The sequence below is a fragment of the Spermophilus citellus genome (assembly GCF_964194105.1).
Source record: "Spermophilus citellus genome assembly, chromosome: 11".
NCBI lineage: Eukaryota > Metazoa > Chordata > Mammalia > Rodentia > Sciuridae > Spermophilus > Spermophilus citellus.
In genome coordinates, this window is record NC_138192.1 from 129,218,222 (window position 1) to 129,230,987 (window position 12,766).

The following is a 12,766-nucleotide window of genomic DNA, read 5'->3' on the forward strand; positions in this document are numbered from 1 at the left end:
GTAGTCTTGCAGGGCAAGTCTATTATCCTATGTTATAATTTAGATATGTGGTGTCCCCCAAAAGCTCATATTTGAGAAAATGCAAGAACATTTAGAGGTGGATAATGAAATTCTGGGACTGATATGGATTAACTGGGTGGTAACTGTAGGCAGATAGGGTGTGGCTGGAGTAGGTAAATCACTGGGGGCGTGCCTTTGGGAATAAATCTTTTGTCCTTTGTGAGTGGAGCCTGCCCTCTACTTCCTGGTTTCCTTGTTCTGAGCTGCTTCTCTCTGCCATTCCCTTCCACCATGATGTTCAGCTGACTTTGGACTGAACCTCTGAAATTATGAGCTAAAATAAACTTTTCCTCTAAGTTGTTCTGGTTAGGTCTTTCAGTTACAGCAATGCAAAAGCGGACTTAAACACCCCAGGTTCTTCTTTTAGTCCACTAGGGGAAGCGGGGCTCATTGCACTGGAGGGCTCAGGGATATGTCCACCCCAGCCTGTAGCCTTCACACTGGCTGACATCATACTCTCTGCCAGATGTCAAAATGATATCCGCCTTGTTGAACTATCTGGTGTGGTCTTTGCTCTTGTCCTTGCACTACTACTTCTGCTTCTTTTTCTGATTTATGAGGCTTCATTTTCCTTGTCTAGTCCTGAAATCCAGATTTCATTGTTTCAGTCTTTTGTTCTCTTCCTCTTCTGGATATTCTCATTCCTGTCGCCACTGGCCCCTCCCAACCCTTGCCTCCTGCCCTGTTGGGCTTCTTTCATCTTCTCCAGTTTGAATAGACAAGTTTTGCCTACACAGTTTGGCTGAAGGCTCTGGAAGGATCTGTGAGAATGTTAAAAACCAAAGGATCCATGGGTTTATTCTTTAAAACATACTGAGGCCTATGTGTGTTGCAGGCGCTGAAGATGCAAGGTTAAACACTTTTTCATCTTCAAAGAGCTCATGTGATTTAATAGGGAATCCTGAAATTTGCTTACAAAACAACAGTGCTTTTTAAAACATTAAGAAATCCAGGCACAATTTTAATGTACTTTTTTTTTTTAAGAGAGAGTGAGAGAGGAGAGAGAGAGAGAGAGAGAGAGAGAGAGAGAGAGAGAGAGAGAGAGAGAGAGAGAGAGAGAGAGAATTTTTAATATTTATTTTTTAGTTTTCGGCGGACACAACCTCTTTGTTGGTATGTGGTGCTGAGGATTGAACCCGGGCCGCACGCATGCCAGGCGAGCGCGCTACCGCTTGAGTCACATCCCCAGCCCCTTTAATGTACTTTTTTTTAAATCGAGAATATATGGCAATTTTTTTTCACATACAGATGCAATTCATCTTCTGCTTCGATATTGATTTCCTGAATTTAGATTTTTCTATGATCACTTGATCCCCACAGCATTTGACAATGGTGACCAACTGCTCAGTGACATTCTTTCATTCCCTGATTGTGTAAAGGAAAATGAGGGTCAATACACAAAAGATCCAGAAGCAACACTATTAATGGCGCCATGGCCATTCTAGGGTAAGGGCCACACCTGAGTTGTCCACTCTGTACCCACAGTGCCAGTACTGCACGCAGCCCTGAGCAGGTGTCCAATAAAGTAGCGTTGGGTGAATGGAAGGATGACTCACAGCTCCTGCTGGATGACACCCTGCTGGGTGGTGCACAGCCCCGAGGGCCGGGGCCAGGGCGGGCCGCGCCCGTCGGGGAAAGGGGAGCCCTACCGGGCAGGAAGGCGTCTCAGGGATCGCCTTCACTGGATCCGCCAGCGACAGCGAGTCGTCCCGGTGGGGTGAGGCCAGAGAAGCGGTGGCGGCCTCTCTCCTCCCCCTTCGCCCCGCAGCAGCAGAGGGCCGGCCCACCAACTCCACCGACCACGCGCGCCGCTCTTGGCTCCACCCGGCTGCCGTCGCGCTCTAGAGCGCGCGCCCGTGACCCGGAAGAGCATTCTCCTTAGCAACTGCGGGACCGCCGCGGCGCCGGCCTCCGGGGAGCAACGGTGAGGCCCTCCCCCTCCCTCTGCACGCAGCCCCGGCGCCACCCGGGCAGGCCTCCCGGGGCGCCTCGACGCTTCGCCCCGCACCTGAGGCGGCGGCTCGGGGCAAGCGTCCTCCGCCTCCGGCGGCTTTTCCCGGCCCCGGCGGCGTTCCGGCCACCCACGCCCCCAGCCCCTGGTGCGGGGCCGGGCGGGTGCTCCCGTGGAGTCCAGTGCGGTGCGCTGGGAGGGAGACCCAGTGGAGCTTGTAGCCCTGAGAGGCCGCGTTCTCCCGGGTCCGACGAAGAGTCGGGGGACCTGCGGGGCCGGGGCGCCCGGGAGTCCGGAGCTGCGGCCCTCCGCGGTGGTTCTGTGCGCTGGCCTCTCTGCGCGCCCTCCACGGCGGTGCACTGGCACGTCGTGAATTGTCCTTCTCGAGGGAATTAGCTTCCCAGTGTGAGCGGGGTGTTCAGGTCAGTAGCCTGTAGCTTATACTTGTGGATCCCGGTTTTCTGCCGGAGGAACTAGACCTGGTGCTGACGAGTTGCCAGAGTGAAGTGGGGCAGGTGGTGTTTATGGCCCGGGTTGTCGCTTGAGAGAAACCTCGGCACCGGACCTCCCTTCAGAGTTTGAATGAGTGGCATAGGAACATTGTTGATACCGACTTTATACTTAAATATGATGATGATGATGGAGCGAAGACAGACATGTGAACAGGCTTGGGAATGGCATTATTTAAGAATAAAGTGCAGTAGTTTACATACCCAAATCCACCATTCAAAACTTATGATTTCAGTTCAATAAGCATTTACTAAACACCTACAGCATTATATGTACTTGAAAGGATTTAAAAGAAAGAAGACAGCACACCTTAAATCATTAGGAAAGCAATGAGATATCATTTGTGTAAATGCAAAAATATGTAGGTCAGGGTGGGGAAATCAATGTGGATTGGGCTTTTCAGGAATAGGATGATAGGTTAAATGAGAATTGGTTTGTCTCTAAAGTATAGATAGAATTGTGTGTGTATATACACACACACATACACACATACTGGAAATTGAACCTGGGGCATCCTAGCACTGAGATAATCCTCAGTCCTCCCCCCCCCCCCCTTTAAATATTTTATTTTTTAGTTGTAGTTTGACACAATGCCTTTATTTAATTTATTTATTTTTATGTGGTGCTGTACCACTGAGCCACAACTGCAGCCCCATCCCCAGTTCTTTTTATTTTATTTTTGTTTATTTTGAGACAAATGTCTTGCCAGGTTGCCCAGGCTGGCCTGGAACTTGGAATCCTTCTGCCTCGGCCTATATAGTTGCTAGGTTTGCAGGTGTGTACCATTGTGTTGGGGGAGTTAGAGAATGCTAAGTAATTTCTTTCCTTATGTTCTTTAGGGTTTTAGAAATAGTTCAATGTGGCATTTTGAAGTCCTAATTTAATCATCTAAGGTCATTTGATTTTGGGTCTATTTTACTCTTCATACAAGTCTCTCTGGCATTTTTCCTGAGTGAGATCGAAAACAATGACGCTACAGCAGGGGACTTTGCTCCTTAGAATTTATTTGCTTTTGTAGTTGGTCTTGCATTTATATGAAACACAATAGTTTAGGTAGAATTATTTAGTTTTTGTTATTTTATATATTTTTAGTTCTAGTTGGACACCTTTATTTTTATTCATTTTTATGTTGTGCTGAGGATGGAACCCAGGGCCTTGCACCCACTAGGTGAGCACTCCACCGCTACTTCTGAGTCTTGGGAAATTCTGCTCTGTTAGTTCCTGGGTGTTTCCTATGTAGCAAACGTGTTGTTTCAAAACATGAAACAACAGTTTTGTGATATACAAAACAGCATTTACTCAACAACCAGTAACTTTATCTATGTTGTGCCTGGGTGTGTATTTAGCTTATCAGTCTTTGTTGGTCAGCATTTGCCTTGAGACATAGAAGGGCTAGAACAACTTAGAGGCATCTGAACTAACACTCCTTTTTAAAGTTTAATAGGAATTTTAGACTCATTTTCTTTGGGGATCTACCAAAGATTCATTGGTGAAGATGCGCAAACTCTAAGATTTTTGTTACTTTCTTTTAGATAGTGTTCATTTATTAACTTATTCAACAAATATTTAAGTGCTTACTTGGTATCAGGCATGTGCTTGGCCTTGGAGATGGGGAAAGGTGAATGTATACATGGTCCCTGTCCTCAGCAGATGGTAATCAGGGAATCACACAAATGTTAAACTATAGCTGTGACAGGTGTTTTGGCATCTGAACTGAGAACTGCAGGATGCACAGGAAAGGAAATGTTCTGGTGAGAGCAATTAGGAGGGCAGAGACCCTCTGTTGGCAGGGTCCATGGAGAAGACCAGGGACTTAAGGTACGTCTCTGTACCTTAAGGTACATCTCTGTATCTCTGGAGGAATACGGCAGAATTTCGTGGGGGAGAGGACCAGAGAGGTGGGCAGGGACCAGATGGTGGTGGACATTGTAGGTAGAGATTCTCTTTATCCTCGGAGTAGAGAGAAGCCTCTGTAAAGGGTTTTACTTATGGACTTAGTCTGGATTTCTCATGGGGATGACACAATTAGATTGTGTTTGAATAGCCTGCTTTGTATTTCTCCCACTGGTTGGTGTTTTTATTGTCTTCTCATCCCTCAACAACAAATCACTTTGCTTTATTACAGATGGAGAAGCCTCAATGTTTCACTAGTAAGATGTGCTCAATTTTTTTATTTTTAATTGAGAGAAAAAGAGTTTTAGGGATTAAGACTGGTCATTAGGAGTTAGTTGATTTGAAATACTTTTTCATCATAACTACTAATAAGGCACTAATTTCATTGACTCTTTTTTAAAAAATCACCTAATTTAAAACTTATGGTCTTAAACATTTTTTTTTAGTGGTAGTTCAGTGGTGCTAACTATATTGTTATATAACAGGTCTCTAGAACTTTCATGTAAAATTGAAACTCCATTCCCATCAAATAGTTCACCATCCCCCACTCCCCAGTCCCTGGCAACCACCATTCTACTTTGTGTTGCCATGATTTTGACAAATTTAGATATTTCATGTAAGTGGAATCATACAAGACATATTCATTTTTGCCTTCATGCTTTTCCCCTAGTATATCCTTGCCTTTCCCATCAGTCAATTCAATCCTACCAATTTTTAAAGACCCAGATTTTCTCCCTTGTCTTTTGATCTCATATTCCTAGAGCCAGAGTGGAAGAGGCTATAGATATCATCTTGTCTAACCCTCTTTTGTTCTGTATGAGACAATAGAGGCCCGTGCTTTGCCAAAGGAGAGACATCTAATCAGTCAGAACAGAGTTGGGATGAGCTCTCTGGTCTTTCACCCCTTCGACGGTATCTGTTTTGGTTTGGCTGCTTATTGGTGGTTTAATACTCTGTTCTTTAGTTACACCAGAAGCATCCTGAGGTACAGAATGGTTATCTGTATCCCTGTAGCATTTTACTGAGGTATATTAGATGCTTTGTATGTTAGCTTCGGATAACAAGTATCTGAGATAATAAAAATATAAAGAAAAATGATTTATTTTCTCTTATAGTTTTAGAGGTTCAGTCTGTGATGAGTTGACCCTGTTGCTTTGGGCCTATGGTGACATATCATGTGGGAGCACATGGCTGAGCAGAACCACTCACCATATAGCTGGGAAGTGAAAGAAAGAATTCTGAGGAAGGACATAGGGTGACACCCAGTGACCTAAAGACCTCCCAGTAGGCCCCACCTCTTAAAGATTCCATCACTGCCCAGTAGTGCCCTGGGCTGGGAACTAAGTCTTTAACACATTGATCTTTGAGAGACACTCACTTATTCAGGCCACAGCAGAAACTCAAGGAATATTTGTTGGTTACTTGATTGATTTCAGGAATTTTATTGCTTAAAAGGTGGCCCTGTGTGAAGTTTTGAACTTCATGGACCTTTGGTTATCGTAATCAAATTTACGTTCTTTCTGCAGTTGAGTAATTCTTTCCCTTTTGTAGTTAAGCTCTTTCACCTTTTCCTAGAGCCTTCTACAGTGCATATGATTGCCCATGACACATTGAGTTGGGTTCCCCTGAAAATTTTGATGATACTCTACTGAAAGAGCCATCAAATGAAAAAATTAATGCATTAAGCTTTTTAGGTTAGTTGATTTATTTACAAGCAAAAGTTTATCCTTCTGAGTTTTGTTGCTGCTAAATGTTTTTTTTTTAATATTTATTTTTTAGGTGTAGTTGGATATAATACCTGTATTTTATTTATTTATTTTTATGTGGTGCTGAGGATTGAACCCAGGGCCTTACACATGCTGGATAAGCACTCTATCGCTGAGCCACAATCCCAGCCTAAGCTCCTAAATGTTTTTGAATTATATTTGTACTACAGTTTATAGTGCTTATCTCAGAATGTCTGTAGAACCAGCTGAATTTAGGTATTGTACTTGGAATGATTCTGAGATGAGCCAGTATTCTAAGTTCAAAAAAGTATAACAACATTTTTTTTTTTTTTTGTGTGTGTGTGTGTGTGAGGAAGATTTATAAGCTTTATTTATTTCAGACCTTGGTTTCTCATAGTATTATATGACCAGTCTTCTAGAATGTAGTTTCTAGAAAATCTTTTTATTTCAGCCTCTAAAAAGTTGTTTTTTGTTTTTGTCTTTGTTTTTTGTTTTTAAATAAGTAGCTGTGGGCACAGGGACAAATGAAACTGAGAATAAGTCAGTGGATCCCTCTGAGGTCCAAATGTGTGGGCCATTTATTGGTGATATCAGAGAGGTGGAGACTTGGCCAGAGTTTTTGTTATCTTTATTAGACGAGGATAGTTGTAGACCCGCACAAGATGTTTTTTGTCATGTAACGTGAAGCAAAATGGTTTGACAAGGACTTTTCAGGTTGAGAGCATTTTATTTGCAGCCCTAGCAAGAACTTGATGTCCCAGAGCTTCTATTATATGACTAGCTATATTGAAGCTAGAATTGGTCAAGTTAATCAATTGTTAGTCCAACTACTTTGGGTTCCTTTCTTGGCTCCCAATAACTGGCTGGCTCTGGGCTGCACTAATGGTGGCAGACAAGAGCCAGTGTTCACACAAGTGGGAAAGGATCTTTGTATGATACAGTATATAGTGAAAATGTCTCTCATGAAGTCTCATAGGGGTAAGGACCGATGATAAAGTACCCTGTCCTCAGAACTTGTCTTTTTTTTAAAATATTTTATTAGTTGTTGATGGACCTTTATTTATTTATATGTGGTGCTGAGAATCGAACTCAGTGCCTCACACATGCTAGCAAGCACTATACTACTGAGCCACAACCCCAGCACCAGAACTCGGCTTTTAATTAGAAGAAAGGGATTATCATTTATGGATTCCCTTTGCTGTCTGAAGCAGTTCACATGCATTGTGTCAATTAACACCAATTGTCCATTGAGGAAGATGATTAGGAGAAAATTGAAGTTCAGGGGCTTACTTAAGTCACAAGATTACAAGTGTTAGACCCAAAGTCAGGGCTATATCTGATTTTCAAGCTCATGTTGCTTCCAACTCTACACAATGCTGCCTTCCTAAGTCAGTGTCTGACTGTAGCCTGAACCCTGGGTATGAAGCATCAACATATTACAATAATGGTAAAGAAAAAGGCAAGTAGTGAAATAGATTGATATATCAGGAAATTATCTGTTTCCTGAGAAAATTCTTCAACTAAAGGGAAGTAGTTGGTGGTGTCTAGTAGACTTGGGAGCTTGGGTATCCCAAACCAGGATCAGGTGCTAAATGAAGAGTTCTGTCCTTCAGGTTTCCCTTCAGGTCTCTTTAATGAAATTGGGTGGTTTCTGTCTTCCATGAAGCGTTCATGAGGAGAGGAGGTTGTGGTGATTGTTTTGGTACTCAGGGATGCAGAGAGACGTCTGCACATTACTGTTTACCTGGTTTAGAGAGCATTGCTCACCTTAATACTTTTTCTAATGTCTGCCATGGTTAGCTTTAATCAGTTTTAAAGGACTGGATATGAAATGTTAGCAGGTGTTGTGCTTGGGAGGAGCCAAACAGCAATTTACATGGCTTTTTTTTTTTTTTAAATTAAGCTGTTTTTTTTTTAATTGTAGATGGACACGATACCTTTGGTTTATTTATTTTTATGCGGTGCTGAGGATTGAACTCAGTGCTTCACACATGCTAGACAAGTGCTCTACCACTGGGCCACAACCCAAGTCCTCTGCTAGGTTTTTAAAGATTTTTTTTTTGTTGTAGTTGGACCCAATACCTTTATTTTTGCTTATTTATTTTTATGTGGTGCTGAGGATCGAACCCAGCGCCTCACACGAGCTAGGCGAGTGCTCTACTGCTGAGCCACAGCCACAGCCCCTCAGCTAAGTTTTTAAGTGAAAAATGTTTGAATTGTTCAGAGATCTCTTGCTAAAATAAGACATTTGTTTTCTTTGTGACTTAGTAAATTTTTGACAAACTCAATCTTCATAATTTGGAAGTAAGGATATTATGAATTTATGACTGAAATATGTTAACAGGGAAAAATTTTTAATAAGTGAATTAGGGCTTGATTTGTGTTATGAGGATTAATAACGATTTTTAAAAGCTGATTTATCGACACACTATATAAGATACACATATTTAAAGTGTGCAGTTTGTTAAACTTTAATACTTGTGAGACTGTCAGTATAAGCGAGATTGTGAACATATTTGTTACCCTCAAAACATCCTTATGCCTCTTTCCCCCAGCCTGCCTTCCAGATAGCCAATGATCTTTTTATCACTATATATAAGTTTTGATTTCCTAGAATTTTTTATTATATTAATGGATCATACAGGTTGTAGTTATGCTTCTTGCATTTAATATAATTATTTTGAGATGCATTTGTATTGTTTAGTATATTAGTAGTTGCTCTTTTTTAAAACATTTTTATTGGAGCATCATAATTATACATAAAAATAGAACTCATTGTGATATATTTGTACATTGTCTATTCCTCTTTATTGCTGAGTAAGATTCCATTGTATAGTTGCTCATCACTTGATTAATATGTTGACCTACTGATGGCCATATTGGTGTTCCTAGTTTTTAGCTATTAATAAGGCTGCTGTGTAAAATTGTACAAGTCACTGTGTAGAAATATATTTTATTTATTTTGGTTAAATACCTAGGAGTAGAATGGCTGATCATGTAGTAGATATATCCTTAACTTTTTAAAGAAACTGTCAAAAGTTTTCCAAAGTTTACATTCCCCCAGTAGTATGTATGAAGTTCAGTTCTTCTATATGCTTGCCAACTATTGGTATGGTCAGTCTTTTTAGTTTTAAACATACTAATAGATATGCAGTAATATCTCATTTTATTTTTTGGTACTAGGAATTGAACCCACACTTTAGAGATACTGGGCAAGTACTCTGCTATTGAACTACATCCTAACCCTCTTAAAAAATTTTGAGTAGGGACTCACTAAGTTTCCCAGGCTGGTCTAGAACTTGTGATTCTCCTGCCTCAGCCTCCCAAATGGCTGGGAATATGGGCATGTGCCACTGCATCATGATTTTGGTTTTTAACTTGCCTTTCCCTAGACTAGTATATTAACTTGCCTTTCCCTAGACTAGTGTGTTAAGCATCTAGATGTTAAACATTTTTTCATGAGCTTATTTACTCTCCACATCTCTTTTTTGGTTAAGTGTCTGTTCAAATCTTTTGTCCATTTTTAGTTCTATTTTGTGTTTTCTTATTACTGAAGTCTGAGAGTTTTTTTTTTGTTTTATGTGTTTGTTTTCCATAGCTTTCTTGAGGTGAAATTGACATACAGTAAAATGCACATATTTGAAGTATGTAATTTGATCAGTTTTGACATGTAACAGATATAATCAATATAAAAAGCATTTCCATTACTTTTTAAAAATTGAAATCATGCAGACTATATTTCCTGCATGTTTTTTTAAAAATATTTTTTAGTTAGCAACAGATCTTTATTTTTTATTTATTTATATGTGGTGCTGAGAATTGAACCTAGGGCTTTACACATGCTAGTCAAGCGCTCTACCACTGAGCCACAACCCTAGCCTCCTGCATGTTTTATTACATTAGAAATCACTTACCTTAAGATATATAGAATCCCACCCCCACTATTGACACACTAATAGTGGCAACTATTTCAAAATGAAGTGGCACACTAATAAATAATACAGAGGTCAAGAAAAAAAGCATAAAATAAATAAAAAATGCTTTGAACTAAGTGATAATAAAATCTTAAAATATCAGGATCTCTGGGATGAAACAGTACTCAGATGAACATTTATAACTTAAAGTACTTATATCAGAAAGATGCTAGAATAACAGTCAAATTAATTTCAAATTATATAGTAGGAAGGAAAAAATAAAGAGTAGGAGCAGACATACATAAAATAGAGAAAAAATAATACAGCTAAAATCTGATAAAATAAATAAGTATAAATAAGAAAAAAGCAAAAACACAAAAATTAATATCAATGGAAAGGAAGTTCTCAAAATAACCCTACAGATGCTCAAAGTATATTAAGGTAATATTACAGTTGTATGCCAACATATGTGATAGCTTACACAAGCTGGTCTATATTAGAGAAGGATCCATGTGCTGCTGAGAAGAAAGGGTATTCAGTCATTGATGGATGAAATAGTCTGTATATGTCTGTTAAGTCTAAATTATCAATTGTAATTTTTACTTCTCTAGCTTTGTTATTTAGTTTATGTTTGGAGGATCTATCCAGTGGTGACCAGAGAGGTGTGTTAAAGTTATCCACTATTATTGTATTGTGGTCTTTTTGAGTCTTGAAATTGAGAAAAGTTGGTTAGATGTATGTAGATGTTCCATTATTTGGGGCATAAATATTTATGATTGTTAGGTCTTGTTGATGTATAATTCCCTTAAGCAGTAAGAAATGTCCTTCTTTGTCCTTCCTGATTAACTTTGGCTTAAAGTCCACTTTATCTGATATGAGGATAGAAATCCCTGCTTGCTTATGTGATCCCTGTGAATGATACTTTTTTCCCATCCTTTCATCTTCAGTCTGTGGATGTCTTTCCCTATGAGGTGAATCTCGAAGATAGCATATTGTTGGGTCTTGATTTTTAATCCAGTCTGCTACTCTGTGGCTTTTGATTGATGAGTTTAGGCCATTAATGTTCAGGGTTATTATTGAGGTATGATTTGTATTCCCAGTCATTTGTGTTTATTTCTAGTTTTTTCTTTTTAAATTTTTTTTAGTTGTAGATGGACATAATACCTTTATTTTATTTATTTATTTTTATGTGGTGCCGAGGATCAAATCCAATGCCTCACATGTGCTAGGCAAGCGTTCTACCACTGAGCTAGAACCCCAGCCCCTTTTCTAGTTTTTACTTTTAATTAATTTCTCCTTTGATTTACTATTCCATTAGTGTAGTTCCTCCCTTTGTTGGTTTTCACTTTTTTTTTTTCATTTTATCTTCATGGAATATTTTGTTGAGAATGTTCTGTAGTGTAGGCGTTATCTTTGCAAATCTTTTAACTTTTGTTTATCATGGAGGATTTTTATTTCACTTTCAAATCTGAAGCTTAATTTTGCTGGATATAGGATTCTTGGTTGGCATCCATTTTCTTTCAGAGCTTGGTATGTGTTATTCCAGGTCTGGGTTGAGAAATTAGCTGTGATCTGAATTGGTTTCTCTTTATACGTATACGTAGTCTGATCTTTTTCTTTCTCAGCCTTTAAAATTCTATTCTTATTCTGTATATTAGGCATTTTCATTATAATGTGTCTTGGTGTGGGTCTGTTGTAATTTTGTACATTTGGGGTTCTGTAAACCTTATATTTGATATTCCATTTCATTCTTTAGGTTTGGGGTATTTTCTGATATTATTTCATTGAAAAGATTGTGCATTCCTCTGCACCTTCATCTATCCTGATAGATCTTAAATTTGGTCTTTTCTTGTTATCCCATAGTTCTTGTTCGTGGTTTCTTAACATCTTCTCTCCATGGTCAATTCTATTTTCAAGATTATATATTTTGTCTTCTTTGCCTGACGTTGTGTCTTCCAAGTAGTCTAGTCTGTTGGTGATGCTTTCTATTGAATTTTTAGTTTGTTTTATTGTTTCTTTCATTTTGAAAATTTCTGCTTGTTTTTTTTGATTGATTTTTGTACACAGACATTCTCTGTCCTTTAAGTTCACTTATTTATTTTATTAGCATTTTTGTAGATTCCATTGGATTTGTACAAAATTATGCCATTTCTGAATACAGTCTTTTTTTCCCCCTACTTTATTGCAGTGGCCACAATTCCCAGTATAACATTGAAGAGAAATGATGAGAGCTGGCATTTTTGTTTTGTTTCTGATCTTAGGGAGAAAGCATTTAGTCTTTGCAAGAAACTGTTCAGAATTCTGTGTCTCTGCTTCCCCAACATTATAAGTATTGCACAGGGAGCTGGAAATCAGAGGGATGTATGAACCTATTTCAAGCACATAGTTTTTTTCATAATCATGCTCAGTCATATCATACCCTGAAATGACAGCTGTAGATTTTTTTTTTTTTGTAAATGCTTTTTATCAGTGAGGAAGTTTCTTTTCATTCAAAGTTTGCTAACAGTTTTTTATTTTTTACTTTTGTAGTGCTGGGTATCAAACCCAGAGCCTTGTGCAGGCTAGACAAGTACTCTACTACTACTAAGTTGTATTCACAGCTGCTGTTGAAAGTTTTAAATTAGGAATAAATATTGGATTTTGTCAAATGCTTTTTCTGAGTCTACTGAATAATCATAAGGTTTTTCAGTTTTAGTTTGTTAATGTGTTGA

General features: G+C 39.2%; 1 protein-coding gene across 5 annotated transcripts in view; it reads left to right on the plus strand.

The window, feature by feature from the left end:
• Positions 1-1,328: 1,328 nt before the first annotated feature.
• Positions 1,329-12,766, plus strand: part of DIS3L2 (DIS3 like 3'-5' exoribonuclease 2) — a 356,130-nt gene continuing 344,692 nt past the window's right edge. For 2 of the 5 annotated variants that reach the window (XM_081261984.1, XM_081261982.1), the window contains exons 1-2: positions 1,329-1,431; positions 1,525-1,984. The gene's annotated coding sequence lies outside the window, so the exon portion shown is untranslated. The other 3 variants (XM_081261985.1, XM_081261983.1, XM_081261989.1) reach the window with 2 other exon arrangements.